This window comes from Mauremys mutica, chromosome 19, assembly GCF_020497125.1.
Source record: "Mauremys mutica isolate MM-2020 ecotype Southern chromosome 19, ASM2049712v1, whole genome shotgun sequence".
Lineage (NCBI taxonomy): Eukaryota > Metazoa > Chordata > Testudines > Geoemydidae > Mauremys > Mauremys mutica.
This window is the reverse complement of record NC_059090.1, coordinates 21,844,389-21,869,843: the sequence shown is the minus strand read 5'-3', so window position 1 is coordinate 21,869,843 and position 25,455 is coordinate 21,844,389. Positions and strand designations below refer to the sequence as shown.

Below are 25,455 nucleotides of genomic sequence, written 5' to 3'. Positions count from 1 at the left end.
TTGTTTTGATTTAACTATATTTTTGGCATATTCTTTCAGGTCATATTGCTTCGGTAATAAATGCAATTGTTTGTTTTTAGATAATTTGTATTCACCTCTTTGTGTCTTTGTACATTGTACATAGTTCTTCAGTATTAGAGGGAGGCATACTGTTTGTCAGATTTACAATATGTGTTGGTGCTCATTTGAGAAAATAAAGTTTTCAAATATTAAAAGCGTGGATCTACTTTTCTGTTTTCGTCCCTAGGACCACGAACAAAGTGGAAACTGACCAAAGGGGGACGGAATTCAGTTGACCTGTAAGTTTGAAAAGACCTAAATCACATTATTGTCGTTTGTATTAAAATTGGACCAGTTGAGGTCAAGGCCCTATTGTCCCAGGGGCTGGACAAACATAATCCCTGCCCCAAAGTGTTTACAATCTAGTGTGATGGGACAGACAAAGGGTGGGAGGGGAAAAAAGGCACAGATGAAGTGATTTACCCAGAGTCACACAGCTGGTTACTGGCAGAGCCAGGATTAGAACCTAGGTCTCCTGACTCCCACTGCCTGTCCACTACACCAGTCTGCCTCCCGTCGTCATTATTAATTATTTTTCTTATTCTGTTGTTGTGATGGTAGGAACTTACAGGCCCTAAGCAGGATCAAGGCCTCTCTACTTGGATTGTACAAACACAGAGGTAGATATAATCCCTGTCTCAAAAAGCATAGGCTGCGGGGCCAGAGGGTGGTGTCTCAGGCCATGGCCAAACCACTTTTTGGCTGGGCCAAACCTGAGCAGCACTGCAACCCTATGCACCAGGTCACATGCCACTCACTCAGATTTGGGGGGGTTGGGTGAAGGGGCTTATGGGTCAGTGGGGTCAATCTGCTTCTGGGTCGGGGGGGGGGGAGCACCTGAAAGGGGAAGAGGAAGGTGGGAGGGAAGGGGCAAAACTGTGGCCCCTTCACTTTAAACGGTGCTCCGCAGCCCCTGCTGAATAGTTTACATTATAAGGCCCTGATCCTGGAATCGGATCAACACAGACTTCCAGGGGGCTCCATACAGGTTCAGAGGTTTGCCTGTGTGAATCCAATTCTAGGATCAAGGCCCAAGATTGAAGCTTTCCTTAACTTTTCTTTATTTTGTCTCCCACATGGTGTGAGGGAAGGGTTTTAACATCCTCCTCTTACACTTTCCAATTCAAGGCGTCTTTCCCGCTCAAGAGGCCTGATCCTCCAGTTCTTCCTCAGCCCAAACTCCCCTTGAGAGCTGCTCACTTTTTAAAAAAAATCTAGATGGTGACACCAAGCTGGCCAGCCTCATTTGGTGATTCTCAGTCGCTTGTGGATGGCTGTTCTCTTTGTTCCTTTTGTTGAAATTAAAAGGAAAAAAAATACTCTTGAAAGGTTTCTGTTCACATGAGGTTTGTAAAATCCTTCCCTACCCTTCTTTTTGATTAACAAATACCTAAGTTTCAAGCCTGAACGACTCGGTTGTGTCCCTCTCGTATACTCAGGTACAGCCAGTTTTAAGTTGTAAGAGCAAATATTTAACAGGTACACAAAGGCATTAATTGCAGCATGTCCTGCCTTTCCCTTTCCACACAAATGTCAGAAGTTTGTCATAGTCATTTCATCCTGTCACTCATCAAGCATTAGTGTAGTTAATCGGGATTTGGTGAAACAAATGCCGAGCTTTCAAACAAATGCTGAGCTTTCAGACACCAGGAGGCAAATTCACTTGGGCAGATGCTTAGCCAATGGTTCTCAACCAGGGGTACATATACCCCTGGGGCACACAGATCTTCTAGGGAGTTCATCAACTTATCTTAATACTTGCCTGGTTTTACAATGGGCTATATAAAAAGCACTAGCGGGAAGTCAGTACACACTAAAAATTCATACAATGACTTGTTTATACTGCTCTATATACTATACACTGAAAGGTAAGTACAATATTTATATTCCAGTTGATTTATTATATAATTGTATGTTAAAAATGAGAAAGGAAGCAATTTTTCAGTAACAGCAGGCTGTGATACTTTTTATGTCTGATTTTGTAAGCAAGTAGTTTTTAAGTGAGGTGGAACTTGAGGGTAGTCAAGACAAACCAGACTCCTGAAAGGGGTACAGTAGTCTGGAAAGGTTGAGAGCCCATTGGCTTAGAGTGTCACAAATCTCTCTCTCTCTCTCTCTTTCTCTTTTTAAATAAAATTATTTTGGCTGACTTGTATGTGAAGGAGGCCCCAATCTGACTTAAATGGGAATTTTGCCTGAGTAAAGACTGCAGAACTGGCTTCTCAGAATGATCTGTAATTGGAATTAATTAATTTGATCTCCCCCTACTACTTCCCCCACCCAAAAGTGTAATGTCCTAGAGATTAATTCCGCAATCTGTGTAAACTCTTGTAGTTACACTGAAGTCAATGGAGCTATGACAGTTCACCCCAGCTGTGGCTCTGGCCCCTCGAGATGACATTCCTGGCTCCTGGAACTACAGACAGCCCTCAGACAATCCTTCCCCAGTTCTGTACTGTGCTGCAGAATTTAGGGACAGATATTTGAAAGAGCTCAAGGGTGCATTTTCTAATGCTCAGCACCCAGCATCCAGCAGTAAACCAGTTGTGGGCCCTGAGCCCTTCCCAAAATACCAGCCAGTGTGGCTATCAGTGCAGTGCTGACATGGTCAAGAAAGCTCTTATGGGCCCAATTCTACCATTTCTAAGAGTGAAAGCTTCTGTTATAAAGTCTTTGATTCATTCCCAAATCATTGATTTCATTAGTGTCATGCTTTGAAAGTCTCACCAGCTGGCTGCATGTTTAGGCCTTTAGATGACTTTCCTAGTGTCACAGAGGAAGTTTGTGGCAGGGCAGGGACTTGAACCCAGGTTTTCTGAGTCCTAAGGCTGGTGCCCTAACCACTGGACAATCCTTCCTCTCCTACACCGATTTCATATGGAGCACATTTACTCATCTGTAGGCTCCATGATGCTCTGTAACCTCAAAATACGCTGGTGCTGCTCCTTAAAGCAGGATTCAAGAAATGCAGCTCTCCTTTAAATACATGACCAAAAGGAGGCTGACAGTTTGGTAAATTGCATTCACCGTTAGGGAGACCATGAGTCACTAAATTCTATTTGTCCTAAATGCACTTTTTACAAATTAATCTTGTTCTATGAATTCTTTAATGAGGGGCCCAGATCCCATTGCCTCCAGGTTCTGGTGAAACTCAGATCTGGAGCCAATCTTTGCAGCTTGGACCCATTTCTAATGTTCTCATCTAGGTCAGGATTGTGACCACCCCCGTACCATGATGTGCAGAGAAGTGAGAGGATTAGTTGTACTGCCGATCACAGCAAGGGGAAAGAGCTGCTGCTACTCAGCCTGGGCTGGGAGACAGGATATGAGCAAGCAGGTCCAAGGCTGTGCCTTCGAAGGGCCAGCGCAGCCAAGCTGGCAGCATGGTCTCTGGGCTTGGCTGCACATTTAAAACATGCTAAGGAACTTTTAGTGCACAGCAGTGGAGTGGACATGGACCAAATAGTGCACGACACATTCGTGTGCTTTAGAAATCACACCCCCACGGTGTGCATTGCTGCATCATGTAGCCCTACACTCGGAATAAGGGGGGAACCAGGTAGAGAATTGTAAGGTGGTGCAGCTAAGTGCCTGGCTCAGGACAGATAACTCAGTCAAACCCTGCGTAAATATTTGATCATGTTAGAGCTAGGTCTTGTGAGGTGCTGCATTCCCTCAGCGCATAATGATTTGGTCAGGTGCAATGCAATGGGAACAGCAGCCCTGGGAGGCAGAGGCCTTTGGAGGGGCCAGGCTGCAGGGCCTGGTTTGCCTGACTTGTGTCTGTGTTTCAAAGCATCTCTCAGAAAAGAGAAAGAAATACTGCCGCTAGTGAGAACTTCATTGACACTGGCTGGCGAGTTTGCTTGCAAGATGGTGGGTGAACTGAGGCAGGATTTGGGGAGACCCTGTTACAAGCAGGTTCTCAGATACTATAATATATGTCTCTTGGGTGTCCCACTAAACACTTTTTTTCCCCAGTTGCACTGATCAACTTTTTTTCCATACAAAAATGGCCCTGTGCAATGCTTTGTGTATTAGCCCTCCAGAGACAGCAAACTGCGGGGAAAACTGCCAACTAGCAAAAATCATGTAGCACAAGAATGAGAAAGGAATATCCCTGTGTTTTGGGGCTGTTGTTTTCTTCCCAGATGCATTTAAGTTATTAAACTGAAGGGCAGTTTCCTAATTGATATAACTGGTTCGAGAGCTTGTCATTCCTATCTGGCTCTTGGAGCAGAAGCAGCTATAAAACTATTCCAAACACTGTACCATTCTCACACCTTATAGGCAGGGGATAGGACATCTGCTGCTTGTAACAGCTCATTAATTTTCAAGTGTTATTTTAATGGCTCCATAATAACCGTCCACACACACACACTGTTAAAATAAAGTTAATGGTTTAGCTTAAATTGACAAGAGCCAGGAAATTCAGACTTGAAGCTGATATGTTACCCTTAAATTGCTGTGTTTTGTAAGATCACCTGTTGCAGCAGGAGGACAGCATCTGTATTTCTGCCTTGGTATGTTTGCAGCAGAGGCTGAATTACAGAAGGGGTTACATTCCTTCATGCCTACATCCTGAAGCAGGAGGGTTTATATCCTTTCCAAAATACTTGTGCTCTGTCTATATTAGTTTTTTTCCCACCAATGAAGACAGAGTGATGCAAGTTCCTAATGCAGACATGTTGTACTGCAGTGTACCAGACAACCTAAGCTAAATTACAAAAATCCAAGTCCCATTTTGCATAGAGGCTGTGTCTGCATTAGAGGTTTGAACTGATATAACTACATCAATATTTTTACACCAGGGCAAATTTCTGTAGTCTACCACATGCCCAGATGCAGTACCTTTCCGCTCTCTCTCTCCTTCCATCTGCAAAGAACTTATATTTTTACTAGGTTGCTTGTAGCTTTGCATTTCCCTGACAACAGGGTGAAAAAACCCTCCCCAGGCACCCAGGCTTAAAGCAGTTTCCATGGAGACAGAAGATACCTGTGTGCTGGTTCTGGTCTTCTTGCCACCCAGAGAACATAGGATACTGAGACCCTACGTCATCCCCTGTGGCTGAAAAATGAAAGGGTGGGGACATTAGACTTCATGCCATCCCCTAACAGGCCCTTCCACCGGCAACCACAATCAGGCAGGGAATAAACATTCCTCTCTGAGTTAGAGGACCATAAGGCCATGTGTCTGGCTTAACCAGTCTGTCTCAGCTGGGGCAGGGATGCTCTGAGGAGGTCACAATGGAGATGGGAGAAGCACAGTGGGAACAAGGAAGGAGGTGGGCTAGTCTGGAGGGTTGCTGGGGAAGGGAGGCTGCTGAGGGGGTTCAGGGAATCAGGAAGGAGGGAAAGGATGGAGTGGGTGGGGGAGGGATACTGGGCTAGGTCAGGATGTGGTTTATATATCAGAGGGGGTTGAGGGGACTGGGACAGCCAAAAGAGCCATGGAGGAAGCTACAGAGTTGTCCAGGAAGGCAGGTGGGAAAGGCTGTTCTGACACGTTGGGGAGCCATTGACAAAAGGAGAGGGAAGGGCACTGGAATACTAGTGGGGAAGGGAGGAGGGAGTGGGGAAGAGGCTGATCATGCTGGAACACAGCAGGACGCCCTAAGCAAAGGAAGAGAAGCTGCAGGAAGGCTGGGGAAAGGGCAGAAGCTGATGGGGGTACCTCATAGAACCATCGGGTTGCAGAGGGATTGGGGAGGATGAAAGGCACCGAGGACAGAAGGAAGCAAAGGAGGACCCATTCTCTATGTGTCCTACACAGTTACCATTGTTGGTATTCTCGTAGCACCTAGGAGCCCAGTAATGGACCAAGACCCCATGGTATTAGGTACTGTACAAATACACAACAAAAAGACAGTCCCTTCCCCAAAACGCTTAGTGCAGGACCTGACTGCAGTCAAGAATGGTTGGGTTAGGAGAAATGTCTCTTGTCCAGCTCGATAACCAACATCCATCTTAAGCAGAAGTGGATTAAAGTCCAAACACCATCAAACTCTGGGAAGGCTCAAATAATGTCTGGCCTTTGTAGTTCAGGCCCCATCCCTCCCTAACCTTAAGCAGAGCCCCTTGTACCTGTGAATTCCACCTCCCGGAAGTCAAACAGCAGTCTTTACAAGCCGACCCATTCCGCATCTCTCCACGAGTTCCTTTGGGGCAGACTTTTCTCAAGGCCGCTTGTGTGTCTAATTAACATAACTGGGACTGAACCAGCTGTGAGAATGAACTATCATAGTAGCCGGATAAAGAGATATCCACCAGGAAAGGTGAGGTCAGACGATGAGAGAGAGAGATTGAGAAATGAAAAGAGAGGGATTTCCCTGCAGTCAGCTCCCATGGACCAGAAGCAGAGGTGACAGTGGAAGGAAACCAAGATCAGCACCCGTGGCTGAATACACCAGGCTTGTAATTTAGAGAAAAAGAAGGCACACTGTGAGTTTTTAAAATATTATAATTTAGAGCAGTTCCTTTGAATAATGGAAGGACCGTGTTCATCTCAAACACACATAGTAGCATTTTTATGAGTCATCCCTCTCACTAGGTGATACCACAACCTGCCAACTTTCTCAGCTGATTTAGTGCTGCTAACTTAAAGGCCAAAATTGCTTCTGTGGAGCTAGATGAGCATTATAAAATGTATCTGATTCTTGCTGACCTCAGTTCTAAAATCCATTTGAAACTGTATCTGATTAGATTTAGAACAACAATTTATTTTAGCTTGTTTTGAAAGTGCTGACGAAACTGTTCCACCCCCACCACTGAAAATGACATGGGATTCTCTCTTGCCCTCTACACAGAGGTCTTACCGGGCCAATAGATTGCCCTAGATATGCTATCCTGCCCTTTAACTGGACTCTCCATCTGAATGTGTAGGGGTCTGCCTCTAAGTCCTTAGACTTTAGCATGAGAGCAAGGGGCCCTCTTCGCAGTGAGGGCCTAATCCTGCAAGGTGCTGAATGTCCTGAACTCACAATGAGCTCCAGGAACAGAGAGAGGGCTGCAGGCTGTGATGTGCAAAGCAACATCTGAAAGCTCACCTGAGCTTAGCCAGCCAAAATTGGAAACTGTCCTGCAGCAGGAGGGAGCTGGTGTAGAGACAGCCACAAACACACAGCAGTTATTGTTCAGCCTTGGCAAATGCTCTCATGTAGCAGAGAGGTCAATACGACGTGCCTGCCCAACAAACCCAATGTCATCCAAGTTCTGATTCTGACCCAGCCATGCATTTGGCTCGATAGGACCATCATGAGGGATGCAGTGTATGATATAAATCCCTGAAACCAAATCCATGAGAACTAAGTGTTTGTGACCTCAGTGCACCTCTTAATCCTTTGCCATACACACTGGGGCCTGCAAAGCCTTAAGTAAGGTGATATCTTCAATTAATATGATGTCAATCCTTTGGGTGTCAAGCAGTAACCTGTGAACCAACCCTGGATGTGTATTAGAAGCTCTCTTTCTCAGGCCTGGTCTACAGTTAAAGTTTACGTTGACATAGCTACAGCACTCAGGGCAGGGGTGTAAAAAAACAAACATGCTGTTGCTACCTTGACCTAACCCCTGGCGTAGACACAGCTAGGTTGACAGAAGAATGATTCTGTCAACATAGCTACCACTGCTTAGGAAGATGGTGTTCCTATACCAACAAAAAAAAAACCCTTTTGCCGGCCTAGCCATGGCACCATAGTTATGCCACGGTCGTCCCCATAGCCTCAGCCTCCATTCTGTAATTAGACTTGTTGCCACAAACCACTAAAGACGACTTGTACACACACATGGCTGCTGCTGAGTTACTCCAGAAGCTGAAAAACTTTGTTTGCTTTGTCTGTTTCCATCTCCTGTTGTCAAGGCAAGTAATTGCTGCATCAAAAGGCCAACTCGACAACAGTGCCTCTCTCCCATGGATAGTGAGAGAGAGAGTGTGTGTGTGTGTATGTATATATTGGGGAGCAGGGGGAGAGACTGGGTTTCCCCCAAACAATCAGCTGGTACTATTTGGTTACGCAATAAATTATGGTTACAAATGAAAGGCTGATACATTCCACCGCACTTGGCAGAAGCCATCTGGTCACACGTCCCTACGACACCCAATATGACACAAGGAGTCTGATCAGGAATGTTCAGCCTGTAAAATGTATGGGGTATTAACCCAGCTTTGCCACTGACCTGCAGTGTGATCTTGGGAAAATCACTTCACATCTCTATGCCTCTATCTCCCACTGTTTACTTGTCTCATCTATCTAGATTATAATCTGTTTGGGGCAGGGACCAGCTCATATGTTTCTGTACAGTACCTAGCACAATGGGGCCCTGACCTCATTTGGGGCCTCTGGGCATTACCACAGTATTAATTAAAGGGGACCTTGTTTAAGTTTGAGGGCTAGCAGGATTTTATGTGTTGCTGCTAATACTGGACATACCACAGTCAAAGAACATAGACGAGAGACAGCAGCAGCAGCCTGGATGGTGACTTAACTTTCATAGTGAAAAGCTACATTCCCATAATCCCTGGTTTCAAAAAGGTTCAGTCTCATTTCACTCACTTCAGTTTTAAAGCAGCTGTAAGAGGGAACAAAAATCTCAAGTTTACTATCCAAAAATCTTCCTTTTTGAAGTTCCCAAAAGCCAAAAATAACCTGTTATAAATGTACTAACGTTATCACACCATCCAGCAAGCCTTCAAGGGGGGTGGGGGTGGGAGGAGAGACACTGAGCTAAACAGCACCCCACATACAAACACTCCAGATCCCATGTTCTCACCACATTAATATATCTGCCTGCAGTATACAAAGGGCAGAGACTCGGGATCTGTCTTCACTGCAGAATTAACTCGGGCTCTTACGCAGACACTATCCCAACCCTAGTACCCTCTACACATGGCACAAAGCCTCCCACCTGACGTGTGGTGTTTTAAACCTAGGCTGGCTCGTTCTGCCGGGCGTAGGGGATAGAGGGGGGCTGCTTTCACTCAAGCTGGAACCCACCTCCTTTGCAGTGAGGCCGCAGGCTAACCCCCTCTAGTGCTGATAGTCCTCCACTGCCTTCCCATAATTCCCCCCATGTACCCAGAAGGACAGACAAGTTTTCCCACAATCCTCACGAACGAATCATAGAGCAGCTCAGCACACAGACCCCTGGGATATCCCTCCCGCCATCCTAGCAACACACCCACAGGGAACAGAGCGCCAGCGATAACTCAGGTAGGGCTTTGAGTTAGGCTGACCCAGGTGCCAGTCACCCAACTTAACTCTCCAGTGACCGTGTAGCCTTGGTCGTCTTTGCTTCTACAGAGTCAAAAGCAGGACTCTGGAGCTGTTCTCCGGCTCCGCTCCAGCTCCAGGCAAAAACCTGCAGCTCCACTGCTCTGCTCCAAAGCAGCTGACTCACCTCAGAGAGAATCCATGTTCCAGGTGAGTTCAGAGTTTGTTTTCACTGTATCCTTCCTGGGAGCATTTTCCTCCTTCCAGTAGTTCCTCTAAAGGCTTTCTATGCCTAACGTGCTGGTTTCAGACCCTGTCCCAAAGCATTCTTGTGTTATTAATCCAGACCTTCCTTCTCAGCCCCTCAGGTATCTGAAAAGTATTTCTTCCTCTCTCTGCCAGCATTTTTGAGGGAGAAGGATTTAAAATAAAATAAAATAAAATCCCCTCTTCCCCCAGTTTCTCTATCATAAAAGCCTTTTCTTTTAGCATGCCCAAAAGCCATCAGTAAAATCAAATCAGAATGTGTATCTGTGCTTCCAAAATGCCTCTAAACCTCTTCCGGGTGGTTTAAAGCAATCGTGTCTCCACTGCAAACTTTGCTTCATCCTTGAAATGAAGGCATGAGGTCTTAGTTTCTGCAAATCTCACTGTTGTTATTCTCTGTCTATTAAGTTGTGGGGTCAGAGGGAAGGGATGTCAATTCACTCCTCTTCGGAGATTTCGCCCCCACACACCACCATTCATTCTTATTTTATGTATATAATGGTAGTGCCCAGAGGCCCCAACTGAGATTGTGCTAGGCCCAGTCTCATAGCAAACACATATAGAAAGAGCCAGTCCCTGCCCCAAGATTGCCCCTTGCAATCTAAATAGACAAGGTTGATGAAGGATTATTGTCATAGGTGCCGACTCCGTGGGTGCTCTGGGGCTGGAGAACCCATGGGGAAAAAATGGTGGATGCTCTGCAGCTTTCCTATCAATGCCTCTCCCTCCTCCCAGTGCCTCCTGCCTGCTGGTGGCCCTGCCAATCAGCACCTTCCCCTACTTCGAAGCGCCTACCGCCAGCTGCAGATCAGCTCTTTTGTGGTGTCAGGAGTCGCTGGGCGGGGATTGGGGAGAAGCGAGGGTGCAGCACGCGTGGGGGAGGGGGAGGAGCAGAGGTGGGGAGAAGCAGGGTGGGGCATTGGGGGAAGGAGTGGAGTTGGGGTGGGGCCTGGGTGGAGCTGGCTCCCACCGCCCCGGCAGATTAGAAACTGGGTGCCTAGGAGGCTACAATTATGTCACAGAAGTCATGGAATCCATGACTTCCATTGACCTCTGTGACATTTTCTGCCCTGGGGCTGGAACTCCCAGCCAGCTCCGCCCTCGCAGCTGCCCGGCCCCCAACTGGGTGGGTGGGGGGACACCCCACAGCTGCTCAGCTGCAGCCGTGGCCAGTGGCTCGGGAGACCCAGCAGGGTTAAATGATGGGGGGGTCGGGAGAAGCCCGCTGATGGCTTCAGGCAAGAGTGGAGCTATACCTGGGAAGGAAACAGGGTGCAGAATCACCCCAACTAGAGGGGCTAGGATAGAGTGGAGTGAGAGATGCCAGAGCCTATACTGGGCAGCTGAGGCATGGTGAGATGCTGGAGCCTTCCAGGCAGCTGGTGCACAGCGAGAGATGCTGGGCTCTACTTGGTGTGTTGATCAACTATTGGGACTTGAAAGAGAGAATGTACAGTTTGGATTGTGCTGGGGGAATCTGATTTATAATTGTGGGACTTTTTGTAATAAATTAACCCTTCAAAAGGCTATTTATTCTTGGAATTTCTGGGGACTCAACCAAGAAAGGGAGAAATAAGGCAGGTGCACTGGTCAGCTGCAGGAGGGTGCCCCAGGAAGGAGCTGCCCTATCACAGGCACCCAAAATAACTTGTGGAAAATCTTGTCCAGAGTGTTTTGCACAGAACTGATCTCGGGGTGGGGGCTGAGGGGGGGAACCTAGCTGGCTGTCGCCGTCTTGTGCCTCTGACAGCCTGAGAGGAAGACCAGATTCCAGCATAGATAGCACACAGCTAGTCTCGTCCCCCTGCTGCTTTAGTATTTGATGTTGGAAAGGAATGATAGTCTAAACAGAAGACTGGGCATCAGGAGACCTGGGTTCTGTTCCCAGCTCATCTCTAAACATAATATCTGACCACAGGAATGTAAGTTAAAGTCTCTGCCTTAGTTTCCCCCAATGATACTGATTTCCCAGGAGATTGGTGTTTAACTCATTTCTGTTTGCAGAACACACTGAGATCTTCCAGTGAAGGCTGCCAAGGAAGTGCTAATTATTATGGCTGTGCAGGCAAAACATTTGATGGCAAAGAATGTGGGCTCTGCTAACTTCCAGTAACTGCGGCAGACTGTGTTGCTCGTTGCTCTGGCTTTTCCCGAAGACTTAGATACTGGCCAGTGGTGCAGATGTTCACAGTGGAAATGTAGCAGTGAGCTTCTAGAATGTCCCAAAATCCGACCCCAGGGAGGCTAATCTCGTGGTCCGTGGAGTTCTCAGGATGGCTATGCTTGTCTTTAATATGGCCAGTGAAGAGTAGGCTGCTCAGATGCTGGGAGGGTGCTGGGTTACGACAGGAATGGGTGGCGGTACAGAACCCCAAGACAGAGAGGCATCTCTGTGTTCAAGATAGGAGCAGCTGTTGTCTGCAAAGTAAATGCTGTACCTTGCCTATGGGCAAGTTGCCAGTGCAGCTCCTGGCTAGGCAAAGCCTAGACATGCTTTCTTCAGTCCTTTCCATTCTCCTGTAGTGAGAGCATGAGCGGCTCAGTATTTGCTCTCATGTGCAATGAAACTGGCAATCTGGCATCTGGATCCAATTCTCATCGCAGCCTAGAGGTGTGCAGAAAAGCAGGAGAGGTCCCTAAAGATGCAGCTTGCGAGTTAGTCCCAGAGAGGAGGCAGGAGAACCCAAAATCCCGTGTCAGCCTTTTGATTCCATTTAAGTGAGAGTGGAAAAGCCCTGGAGCCAAGAAATGGCCTTGAGATACAGTTGACAAGTGAGCCCTTTCGCTTGTGATGCCTATTATGTTACCTATCTGAAGCTCCAAAGGCCTGGAGCTTAAGAACCAGGGCTCCTTGAAACCTACACCAGTCTCCCCATCTGCTCCCGGTTCCTCAGGGTGGGAGAGCCAGGAGGGAGACGTGCTGCAAGCTGCAGGGAATATTGTACTGTATTTGCAGTACAGTGAGGTTATCTCCCTCTCTCACATTAGATATATTATTAAACTGCAATTATACTGGGAGTGCAGCAGGCTGAAGCAGTCTATTAATAGTGAAGTGCAGATAAGCTGACTCAGACAGAGACAGATCGGGCTTTGGCGAGAGGCTGCAGCCCTTGCCAAGTTGGCCTACAGTCCAGGAACGGGGGATGGAGACTGAGGTTGGGGTGGAAGAAGCTTCTACGTTCAATTTTTTTCCCCCTTGGAGGAGGGAATAATTGGGTTGGTTTGTTGATAGCCTTGCTGTAACACCTGTATGGCAATGAGGATGCTCCACAGAAATCCCTTCCTCTGGTGCCTTTGGAATGAGGGAACCTTTTATCAGTAACCACGGGGCTGGTAACGGAGAGGAACAGGGCTCAGGAGCAAGGCAGCTCTTCTCTCTCAGCCACGAATGACAATTTAAAAAAAAAAATGTCAATCCCAGGCAATAAATATAGCAGTGCCTGTGGCCTTTAATCCTAGCTTGGGAACAAGCTCATCAACCACAGGCCACTAGTGAGGACTGGCTCTTGCCCTGAGGCTGGGATGTCGTCTTTTGCACTGACGTGTCTTTAAAATAGAGAGGGATCCAAGCTGCTATGCTGAGACCCAGACTGGACCTTTCCTGGAGCTGGGGGATAGTCACATCTGACTCTTTGATCCCGTCTCTGGTTTTGAGACTTCAGGAGTTTGATTCTTCCCTCTCCAACACTGTTTCTCAGTTATTAATAATCATAATCCTATGTCATCCTCTAGCTCCTTCCATCCATGATCTCAAAGTGTTTTCTAAACATTCAGGACAACCTACCCCACCCCCAAAGTAGGCATTGGTTTTGTCCCCATTTTACAGATGGGTAAGCTGAGGCACGGGGCAGTTGTAATTTACCCAGTGTGTCACCAACTGGCAGCAGAGCTAGAAACAGATTCCAAGAGGCTTGGCTCTCAACTCTCTGTTCACACCACTAGGCAACAGCTCCTGCCCAGTTTCTATAGTCCTGTGTTCTATAGTGTTTGTTAACAAAGCAGGTGGGATTTCTTCTTTTCTCCTTCAACGGTCACTGTGGGGCTGGATATCTGTGAGTGGGTGGGGGGGATGTCTATGTGGGTTGGGCTTCAGCCTTCAGCTGGACCATTTTACAAATAGAATTGGCTTGTAAAGGCTCAGAGGGCAGGGGAGTAGCTGCAGAAGTCCATATATCTTAAGACAGAGAAAGAAATCTGCTTTGTGAAAGGCCCATTTGGAGGGCAGCAATTGGGGTGCAGAGTCTATTTGCAATTGATCTTACTGCCCCTTCTCTTTAATCACTTTTTTTTTAACTATCTTGGAAAACAAAGAATGTAATAGCATTAACTTAGGAGGAGATTTCTGAGCCATGCAGCAAGCTGACATCTGTCCCCTTTGTCAGAGTTCATTAACTCTCGCTGGACTTTTAATCAGGTCATACAGAGAGCATGGAGGGCTTGAGGTGGGCCAAACGCTGGTTTTGTGGCTATGGGAATTTGGCTGTCTCAGTTCACCTCCACTCGTGTTTCTCATCTCTTCCCCAGGGAAGGAAGAATATGTGTAGGCAGAGATGGGAGATTTTCTTACAAAAAGGTTTTACAATGGAATTTTAAGACTGAAAAAATGCCAGAGCTATTTTTATCCAAGTTTCAGCTCAAGGTATAAATAGCAGGCAGGGCTGTTCTTCCCACAGCTGACTGGCATAGCTAGATAAACATCCTGCAGAAAGAGGCTTGTGCACAGAGGGTATGTAACTTACAAGGCAGCTTGCCATGCAGCTCATGGGGGATAATTCCCATGTCCACTAGGTCAGTGGGCAGCTTTGATGGCGTCTTTACTGATCAGGGTACCTCGGCCCCCTTGGCAAATGCTGGTGACAGGAGAGGGACTCAGGAGTGGGATGGCTTTTAATAAAGCAGATTTAAAAAAAAAGTGTGGCTGTAAATATCTCATTGAGGCGCCTAAGAAAATCCTTCCTCACAGACCGTAAAACTAGACCCCAGTGAAGGAGTCTCCTTTCAAAAGGCTGAGGGCTGACACAGGGCTGACCCGGTCACCAGGCAGTTTCCTGCACCTGTTCTGGTCACATGGAAATAGTTCTCCTGTCATCATACAGTTTCCGTGCTCACCCAGCCTGGCACAGTTCAAGCCACTCATGTCTGGAGCTTTGCTCTGGGAAATACTCAATTGCATCCTGTCCCCACCCGGGACTTCTGTGACATTCCCATATGGCTCTACGCTTCTTGGCTGGTCTCGTGGATGTGTATCCAAACTCAGCAGTTCTGGCCCATCCCTAATTTTACATACTAGATTTAAAACCATACCTCATGGCCACACCCTAGAGATGATTTAGCTGGTCAGGACAGATGCCCTCAGGGGAAGCTGGGCCTGGCCTGTGAGTACATGCGGCATGTGGCTGCAGCCGAGGCTGGAAGGAATTTGAAACCCAAAACCCGACCAAACATCCCTCAGCTTTGTTACCATCCCAAGATTGTGGCCAGAGTGTTGGAAAAGCTTGCACAGGGATTTTACACAAGGCAAGATCAAGCTTCAGAGGTTTATTTGTATTACAGTAGCACCTGGCCATCGCTCAGGGCCCCATTGTGCTCTGAACTGTATATACCGTAAGACACAGTCCTTGCCCAAAGAGCTTATGATCTAAGTAGACAGGACAGGCGAAGGGTGAGAGATGAAGTGACCTCCCCAAGATCCACCTCCCCAGTTATTGGAATAGACTCCAGATCTCCTGATTGCCAGTTCAGTGGCCCTAGCCATGAGATTGTGTTGCACCATGCGCATGCTTCCAGAAAGGGAGAGGATAAATACATCCACAGAAGTGTTTTGCTGAGACTCCTGTGGGTTCGATCACAAAACCAAGCCCCAAAAGGTTGGGGGAGGGGAAAAAAATTGTATGACCCCTCCCCAAGTGAATTGAAACCATGGGGAATCCTAGCGAGCCAAGCCGGATGCAGCAGGAATCTGGTAGAGTTGTGGGCTCTCCTTGGGGAAGGAGACAGCTGATCAGCCTGGGGAAGGAGGGCTGGAGCTTTGGGGATGGGGAGGGAGGGAAACAGATGGAAATGATTCCTGACACTTTCTGCTGAGCAGATGCTGTTTGTCGGGAGGAGGCGACATGATGGAAGAGACCTGGAGGATATTTATGGCTTGTCCCCTCTGAACAGCTCTCTGGGTTATTGGTGCATAAAATAACACTTGAGAGGTTAATGGCAAAAGTAGGAGAAGGCAATGAAAAGGGGAATGGCTTTGTACTTGGCAGGGTAAAACAAGTAGAACTCATCTTTACTCTGCTGAGTCCCAGCTCTAAAATGCCGTGAGCAGCAGTCCCCAGTTGGAGGCCAACCAACTGCTCCCAACTCCTGCAGCAAGAACTAGTCTGCTCATGTGCTAAACACACACCAAGGAAACTCTGTGTTTAACTGTCTGGCCATCAGGGCAGGCAGATGAATGCAACACTTAAGGCAGCTGGCTCGCTCGGGTTAGGCACATTAATTAAACATTCAATATTTACAAAAAGAGACATTAGTGAAGAGACGTCTCCCCATGTCTCTTACATTCAGTGAATTGGAGCTGTGTGAGATGGGGACTGTTTACATACACTGCATTGGCTCATAGCTCTCCTTTAAACATCGCTTCCCCCGCACATGCCCCCAAAACGGGGAACTGTGTGTAGTAGTTTCTCAGTGAAAGGTAGTGTTTGGACCCTGGCAGTCTGCCAGCAACCTCCCCCACTTTTCAGCCATCTCTTTCATTTGGTGGAGGGTGGGTGGCACCTAAGGATTTTGTGACCATGGGAGAATGCTTTGAAAATGCAACATGAAAGGGACATAACTTAATTTAAGCATGGGTGTGAAACTGCATGATAGATGCAAATATTTTACTGATGTTTATAACCATATCGTCTCATCCCCTCCACCCCAACTTTCGGTTAATGTTGCTTGTTGACTCTGTGTGGGGGAAAAGCGTGGTCTAATGCTTGGAGAACAGGAGGTGGGAGTTTGGATTCCATTGTCAACTCTCCCACTGGGAGTCATTCAGTCATTGAGGAAGTTGCTTAATCTTTTTCTGCCTCAGTTTCCCTAGCTGTGAAAACTTTATTCTAAAATCCAATTTTCCATTGGAAAACTTTCCATCAACACTTTTTTCCAATCTGCCCTATTGTTTATGATTAAACATCACTGAAATAAGCTATTGTGTTCTGACTGCAGCAGCCTATTGCAGGGCAAATGGTTTTTTAATGGATGCTTTATTCTCCCTGTGAAGGAATTGCTGATTGTGGGAAGTAAAATGCTTGACAAAATAAAATTAAAACTTTAGTGGCCTAACTTTTTTTTCTAGTGGAAAATGTGTACAGCCTTTTCTAAGGAATTTGTTAGAAATCTTGGCCACCTTACAGAAATAACAGAAAGTATAGGAGTGCTCTTTTATATAACTCTGTGTTTGCTTGTTAAACTCAAATGGGTGTTTTCTTATCCATGTGAAAGGAGATTTTCCCATAATTGTGCTGGTTTTATGAGGCTTCAAGTAGAAGGCAAAGTGTACCCACCAGTGAGGGCATGGTCTGGACGCTAAAGTATACAACTTGTTATTGGAAGATCCAAGTTCTAGTCTAGCCTCTGCTACAGATTTACTGTGGGACCTGGAACAAGTTACTTCACCTCTCAGTTTTCCCTGTCTCTTAAAATGGGGCTAGTGATGCTGCCTCACCACAAAGGGTCTTTGTGAAGGTTAATTCCTTGATGTGTGAGGCATGTATGGAGCCTTTGGATGGAAGCACTTTGAAATCATTAGCTGGAAGATACCAGCTGGTTTGTAATGTCTAGTACTGGAGAAGGAGAGTCATTACACAGAAAGAATAATACCACGGCCCAACTGACGGTGCTTTTATTCCTGATGTACAGAATTCATGTATTAGAATTCATGCTCGGAAGGCAAGGTATTGAACACTGCATTAAGTAAATGTACATTTTAATTGAAGGATAAGGTGCTTTTATGCATGACTATTCAACTTATTAATATACACCAAATTATCACTAATGGAAAGTCATAGTGCTATTTAACTGCTGGGAATACAGGTACAGATGAGAATTACTAAGGCGTCTGGCTGCTGAAGACTATAGAAATTATTGACTTTCCAGGGGAAGCATTGATAGTGCTCATCAGATGGGTACTGTTTTTTTTTTTCCCCACAATCACCTTCCTCTGAAGCCTTCATCGAAACAATGGTGCCAGATATTCTTTCCATGTACTAGACAAGTAATTCTCAAGGCAACTTTTTAATGTTGTTTTACCTTTGGAAGGAGCCTTTTCCAGAATGATACTACTGTTCAAATAACATCTTCACTTCACTCTTTAAGAGAATCTATGGAGGAGCTGCTGCCTTCCTAATAACGGCCCTAACATAGCTAAGCTTTGATACTGAAGTCTATGTAACTCAGCACAGGCCCAGGAGTGCATACTAGGAGATCCTGATGCAGGATTTGGAGCCTAGAAGGCGCAAATCTTTATCAGGAAAGGTAATCAACTACTGGAACAATTTACCAAGGGATGCGGTGGATTCTCCATCACGAGATTGCATGTCTTACTAAGAGGTGTGCTTTAGTTCATCCACAAGTTATTGAGTAAAAGTCTCTGGCCTGTGTTATTCAGGAAGTCAGACTAGATACTCCCAGTGGTCCCTTCTATCTGTAAAAGATATTCATCTAGATTATATGCTCCTTCCAGTAGGAACTATGGACCAGATTCTCATCTTGGGGACTCCAGTGTAAATCTCATTGAGGTACTCTTGGATTTACACTGGTGACCCTGATGTCAGAATCTGATCTTGTGCCTCATTGTCTCTGTAAAGCACCCTGTATATGTACAATGGTCGTATTTATGCAAATATTAGTAAGTTGATCTGATCTGGAAGCCAATATTCCTCCTCCATAACTTATGAACATGTAATTTAAGTTTGGATTGTGCATTTTTAAGCCCTGATGGTTAGGCTTTTCAAGCTGTGAATTCCTATCTAGACAGTATGTTAACATATGCTAGTAAATGGCACTGTCATGCTGTGCAAATGAGTGATAGAAATCTCTCTCTCCCTCTCTCTCGCAGTTTTAGGGTGCATGGGTTTGCCACTTCTGTGTTTTACTTCACTAGAGTTTAGGATTTTGTTTTGAGAAGCTGGGATGTTGAAATCAGGGCCGTCCTTACCCATACGCAAACTACGCAGCTGCATAGGGCACCAGGAAATTTGGTGCCCCAACTTGTCTAGGGACGGCCCTGGTTGAAATCATTGACCTAGAAACCAAAGAGTCAGGATTGTCATTCTTTTCAATGTTCATAGGCCTGAAGAGACCATCTGATCTGACCTCCAGCATAACACAGGCCAGTGACTTCAGCAGTGGAGGGAGTAATGTTCTTCAGCATGCAGTCTGGTAAAAAATTGTCTGGATGCAGCTTACTCTTCGGTGTCTCCGCTTGCTAAGGTGCTTTGCTTCCCTTGGCTTCCAAAAACTCCTGACCCGCTTCCCCTATAGGGGTTGGGAAAGCTTTCCATGTGGGAGGTGCGTGAAAACAAGCAGTTAGCAGCTCTAGCAGAGGAGAGATTTAAGTTGTACTTGCTGCTGTTTTGATGGCTGCAGAGTCAGTAAAAAGCTTTGATTCCCAGATCCCCAGATTGCATGGCCAATTAATTTTCTCTTGTATCAGTGACTGTTCCTGTGCTACAAATGACTTTTATATTGTGTTACTTCAAATGATTCTCGTTCTAATGTATTGGGGACATGGATAATGTTATATAATGGGGCTATTAAGAAAAGAATCTCATATGTTAAGCATTGCAGAAACGAACATCCATAACATTCTGGCTCAGCGCCCACCATCTGTGAAATAAACAGCAGGGATGTCTTCTTCTTAACATTTATTTATATTTATTGGTGACCAGTAGTATATACAGAGATGAGGTATCTTGCTATTTTAATCTGAAATTATAGAGGTCCACTCTCAAGTAGTTTAGGGCCAAAATTGCAACTATTTTGATCTGATGGAGAATATACCTTTGTGTCTCTGGGCCATAGTTCTTTGGGGGTTTTCGTCAACAGTAGCTATTGTTTATGTAGGACCTACAATTTTTTTCCTCAGTGAATCATCATGACATCAAATCCACCAGCCCTCAGTGTATGGGGACACACCAGCTGCACTGCATTTATGGTTCTAGATAATGGGGGCCATTTTGTGTGTGTGTGTGTATATTATGGAGTCACCGGTTGAGACTCCATAGTTAAGTTTGAGTTCTATTTTTAACTGAAGGGATTCAGCCTCTTTTGTTGTGCGGTTTTTTTTATTTGTTTGTTTGGTTGTTTTTTTTTACTAAAAAATGCACCATATCTTCTCCAAATTTACAGTTTTTACTCTGTGGGCACAGAATTATTTTCTGAAAATCGGTTAATTAGTTTCACTTAAAATTAATTATAAACTGGATCCTTTAAGAAATTGAACATCTGTGTCAGTCTTTTTTCTTTATCTAGAGTTATCTTAATAACAAAATGAGGCACACTCTTCAAACTTCCCGTGTACTATAGTTAAAACTCATTGTGCATAAAATCTTGTGCTTAGGTTACATTTAAAGAAATTAGGCTGTTATTATTTTTTTGGATATATTTCCATACCTTAACATGTTTGGATTTCTTTTAAATATAATCTCAACTCTGAATTTCTTGGGTTTATAATGTTTGGCTTTGGAATAATCCAATATCCTTGTAATGTGTTTCACCCTTAAATTACTGATAGTTACTCTCAATCTCAACATAGTTATTTTCTCTGTGTGTGTGTGTGCGCACATGTGTATATACACACACACTTTCCCACAAATGTTGCAAGCCTTCAGGACTGATTGAGTCCACTGCTTGTTCCTCCATTAGTCTTTGGCAAGGATACAGGAGCGGAGACATTTATTATATTTTTCATTCTACACATCAGCAATCAAGTAGATGGCCCAGTGAAAGTATATCCACGCAGTCTGGCTCAAGTAACAAGTTTGCATAGTGTCTGCTTAATCCTAATGCATCTAAAGAAGGAGCACTTGGAGTGATAGAACCCAGCATCTGTCACCAAGAGACAAGGCTCTGCTAATTAACTGTGAATCAGAGCTTCATTTTTGTTTTGTTGTTGCAGCGTGAAAGATGGCTGAAAGGGGGGAGTGAACAAGGCCTATTAGGTCTGGGTATGCTAGGCTCAAGCAGCACTGGGGTCAATTTACCATTATACTAAGATTTATATTATCTTCAGCGATGATTAGAGCACAACGTCAGCAGAGTGCTGTCCTAGCATGATGGCCTCCCACTGACAGACACATGTGAGGCAGAGACCAGCACTGCTGACTTGGAGACATTTCTCCCATGACCCTGCACTCTTCCAGTGGCTTTATTGCTATTGAACAAGTGTGATTAACACTGATAAATAGTGCAAGAAGTTCCTGGTCCAGACCCACTGAACTCAATGCGAGTCCTTTCACTGACTTCACTGGGCTGTGGATCAAATGAATATTCACACCCAGTACACTTATTTAATAGCACAGAAACCTTATGATGCCCCCAGATTTGGTACAAAACTGGCACACAGGCAAACACGGGAGGTAAACATGTGAAGTTTTAGAAATGGTTATTATTAAGCACCTCCGGGACTGGATGCTCTGTATCTCTTGTAGTAGGATTACAAAAACTACATTTTGATGGTATTGTCATGTAATATAATCAGAGTGAGAATGTGCCTAGATTCTTGGTGGTAACTTTTTTGAATTTTCTTGGTGTGTGTTTGCTCTTCCAGTACAGCGTACAATGTATTTGAATTAAGAAATCCATGTAGCTGCCACGGATGGGATGGGTGAAATCAGGCAATTTGAATCATGTTTGATCCTTTATGTGTATCGCCTTGCAGGAAAATGTATTTGACCTTTTAAAAATGTATGATTGCGAGTCTCTGCGTGGTGTTGGGAAGACTAATAGACATCGACTTTGGTAGTCAGATAAGCTAGTTCTGTCTTCAGTGTAACGTCTCTGTTGTCGATAGAATTACCACTGCTGAAGGCTCCAGAACTATTACTGAGCCAGCAATGATATAGTTACTGATTTCACCATAACTGCCTCACACACAGCACTTACACTCATGACTAAAACACCCTATGAACCTGACTTCCCCTTTTGGCCTTTCTTTCAGTGCTTAACGAATAAATAGGAGTTGGCTGAAGACTCCAAGGATACTGCTGTACAGCCATGGTGCTGGAACTAGGGTTGCTGGAGGTGCTGCCAAACCCCCTGGCTTGAAGTGGTTTCCTTCCTATTCAGGGTTTACAATTTGGTTCAATGATTCTCAGCACCCCACTATACAAATTATTCCAGCACCCCTGGTACAGCCTCTCCATGTAGTATCCTTGTAGGCTGTGCTCTGTTCTCTCATTGATGTACTGGAGTTTCATCTCAGTAATGTACACTGATGCTAATGATGGTTTCACATGTAATGAATCCCCCTGTGTGACAAAGGAAGAATGGGATCCCACTGTCCAAGCCTCCCTACACAGTGTGTACTTGTCAGTTTCACAGTTTATTTGTGTTAAGTCAGAATGACTAACTCAGATCCTCAGGCTTGAGAATGTGGCCTAATGATCTTCTAGTTTTCTCAGGCCACTTACATGTTAATTCTATAGTCTGCTGCTCTTCAGAAACAGAGTGTTGTTTCCCTATTTTGATCCAGCCCTACTTCCTGTGTTACGCTTATGAACTGTGTGTGAGCTAATAGTTAACCTTTCATTTCACTTACAGTATCTTATCACACAGTAACGATCTCCTGCTGATAGATAAACAAGGAAGCAAAGCAAGAGACATTAAGGAGCCAGATTCTCATTTCACTTACATTGGTTTTACACCACTGTCCTAACTGGCATTACTCCTTCTCACTGGAATATGTGAGAGGAGAATCAAGCCCAGTGATCCTGTAACACCATCCTGTTCTGTTGATCTAATTTCGTTTATAACAAATGATTAATACAGACTGAATCCTTTTGCCTGATGGATAGAGGAGAAACAGCTGTTCACTGTACCATTACTGAATGGCTGCCTGCCTTTGAATTGGCTCAGTGATCATTTTTTGTAATGTACCTAAATTAAGAGCTTGTCTTCTATACCAATACCTAGATCTAATGGGATGTCCCTTAATCGCTGCTGGCATGCTCCATTGTGCCTAGGTACCGAAGGACGGGTGGCTCACTGGTTCCACTAATTATGCATGTTGTTGCTCTTGTTGGTGTTGTAGACTTAAACTCCCATTAAAAAGGTTCCTAACTCACTTAAGCATATTTGAAAATCCCTCTTTAGTGCCTGAGAGGACTGGGCCCATAAAATGCTTTCCGGGCGGTTATTTGCTATGTGTCTGTGCAGCACACACATCTCTAATCTCATTTCTTGAGTTGAAACCCAGTTGTAAAGTGTGACTCTAGATCCCAATTTCCTCCAAGTCAGGAATGTTCAGTTGCAGGGTTTTGGTCGGATCTTGTTGGGAAGTTTGGATCTGAATTTCCCCAAAGATGAGGGATGGTTCTGATCCCAGAGCTTTAGTTTGGACCCATCTATTAATCATAGATATTGGGCCCTCAGAATCCCCTCCCCTCCCTCTGGGAAAGGCGCCCCTAAGAACTTACTGTATGTGCGAATCAGTTGACATTAATTTTCACTTTTGGCCAATTACTGCATGTGTTCCACATCCTGCTTTCTTAATTTAAAATAAATCCAGGAACTAGATCAGGTTAAACTCTTTAGAAAAACACTTGCTGTAAAATAGTGGCCAGTAGAGAATTAAAGCATTTATGTTAATATATTACTTGTCTTCTAGCAAGAAAAGCTATTTTGAATCAGAGGCTGAAAATGTATTTGAGCTAATCACGTGAAATCTGATTAACAGATTTATTATGGAGATTTGGACCAATGTTATGGCAGCAAATGGAATCTGGCAACCGTGGGGGATATGATTGAAAGGGATTCCTACCTGCCCAGATGACTCGAAGGATTAGTAAATGGGCTTTGACATCATAGTAACATCTTTTGACTATAGCTGCGGGCTCTGGAGGGGTCAAAACTAGTCATCCCTTCAGCCTATATGTGGAGGAATAGCTATGAGGATGATAAGTCACCCACAGGAGTTGTACTGTTTTAATGTCATCTCCCTGTGACTCCACAGTGAGGCCATTGGTGGTGATACTAGGGCTAAGATGATCTCCAGCTTGGCAAGGTGATTGCTAGGGCCACACATGCATTGTATCTGCTATAACTACCCACCATTCAGTAGTTTCAACAGCCCTGGCCTCTAAGTTATTTTACTGCCCATTACGAGTTAGCATTCAGGGCTATATTTGTAGATTGCACCATAAGGGCCTAATTGCTTAACCCCGTGTTCTGTTTCTTTGCTTTCCTCCTTTGTGTTAGCACTGTCCTGTAGAAGAGAGAAGTTTAAATGTTCCTTAAAAGGAAATAATGCATAAACAAAAGCAAAATTGTTAACACTTAGTTGACCATCTAATCCCTGATCAACTGCTTGATCTGCACTGTCAAGTTAAATTTAGGCTGTGTATGGAGAAGCCTGATTCTACAGATTCTTATTCCCACGTACAGTCCTTATGCACATGAGGTGACTGCAGGAAGGGCGGCCAGCACGTCCTTTGGCCTGTGACGCTTCCTGCGGTCCCTGTTGGCCTGGAGCTGCGAACCACAGCCAGTGGGAGCCACTATCGGCTGAATCTGCGGACACGGCAGGTAAACAAACCGGCTGGTCCACCAGGGGCTTTCTCTGAACAGGCGGCAGCCCTAGTTTGAGAACCACTGTTCTAAACTATCCTTTCTGACAAAAGAATTGGGCCTGATTCTCACTTACACTAAAGCCCTTCACACTCTTCAGCAGAGTAAAAGGGGCCTTGAAGTAGATGTAAATGTAATGTATTCATTTTAAGATCTCTCTTTGCTCCCAAAGTAGTGTAAAGAGGCTATACTGTAAATGAGTGTCAGGCCCATCATTATCAAATGCAATGCACAGAAATAGCTGTCAAACTAAATGTTTACATTCCTAATAACCACATATTCTGTACCGTGTGGCTGCTTCTTCCTTAGAGTTTAATTGTGAAAGGAAGTTTCCAACCGGGAGCTAATGTTTTCTCAGGTTAGGATTGGGAATACTGGGCTAGATTGGTTCCCCTTTCATTAAGAGACAGGTGGAACCCAAGTATCTATCCTGCTGTTGAAAGTCTGTCTCCATAGCCAGGTTCCTACTCAGAGCTCCGACAGCTAACACAGCTTCAGAAAAAGGAATTTTCAAGACTGAGATGAGGATCCTTTCCTTAGGCAAAATCAATTTGGTGCAGGAAATAGTAGCCGTCACAGTGACTACCTTTTAATGATCTGGCTGCAGGATGAAGAAGCATTCTAATATCTTTTTCCTTAAAGGAAACCTCTTACATGAGTTCATATTTTAGGAAGGTATTCTTGAGCTTTTTTCTCTCCAAATGCAAATGGATGTAAGTGGCCTAAGAATTGCCACAGTTTATAAAGCTGTACTCTGATTCAGTTGAGGAAACTGCTCTTCATCTTGACCTGTATTCTTTCCTCAAACAGAACCGCTAATACAATACCTGATATCTCACCTGGCTCAGTTTTCATGCCAAGATGTTGCAACATTGCTGTGACCTTGTGGACATCAGAGTTTTTTCTTAGCTGGACTCCATGGTCACTCAGAATTTCTTGGCAAGAGCAAGGATAGAGCATGGATCATCATGCTCCAAAAGGACTGGCTCTTACCACTTGTGCTGCAGGAGACTCTCCTTTACTTGTCAGTAGTAGAGGGGCTATGACATTCAGTTGAACTGTTCTGATTCCATCCAGTAGAGGGCAGTGCTAC

At 45.0% G+C, this 25,455-nt stretch overlaps 2 protein-coding genes and 1 long non-coding RNA gene across 3 annotated transcripts in view; 2 read left to right on the top strand and 1 right to left on the bottom strand.

Moving 5' to 3' along the window:
* YPEL2 (yippee like 2) overlaps positions 1–1,267 on the top strand; it is a 36,375-nt gene extending 35,108 nt beyond the window's left edge. Inside the window, exons 6-8 of the transcript XR_006574366.1 lie at positions 248–299; positions 622–680; positions 1,189–1,267. The gene's annotated coding sequence lies outside the window, so the exon portion shown is untranslated. The remainder of the gene's footprint in view (positions 1–247; positions 300–621; positions 681–1,188) is intronic.
* On the bottom strand, positions 178–10,453 carry LOC123353055. Its single transcript, XR_006574367.1, has 3 exons — positions 10,332–10,453; positions 9,457–9,582; positions 178–297 (listed from the first exon to the last, which is right to left on the bottom strand). It is a non-coding gene; the product is annotated as an uncharacterized LOC123353055 (long non-coding RNA).
* The window catches only part of DHX40 (DEAH-box helicase 40), an 84,057-nt gene continuing 67,903 nt past the window's right edge, over positions 9,302–25,455 (top strand). Inside the window, exon 1 of the mRNA XM_044993785.1 lies at positions 9,302–9,479. The gene's annotated coding sequence lies outside the window, so the exon portion shown is untranslated. The remainder of the gene's footprint in view (positions 9,480–25,455) is intronic.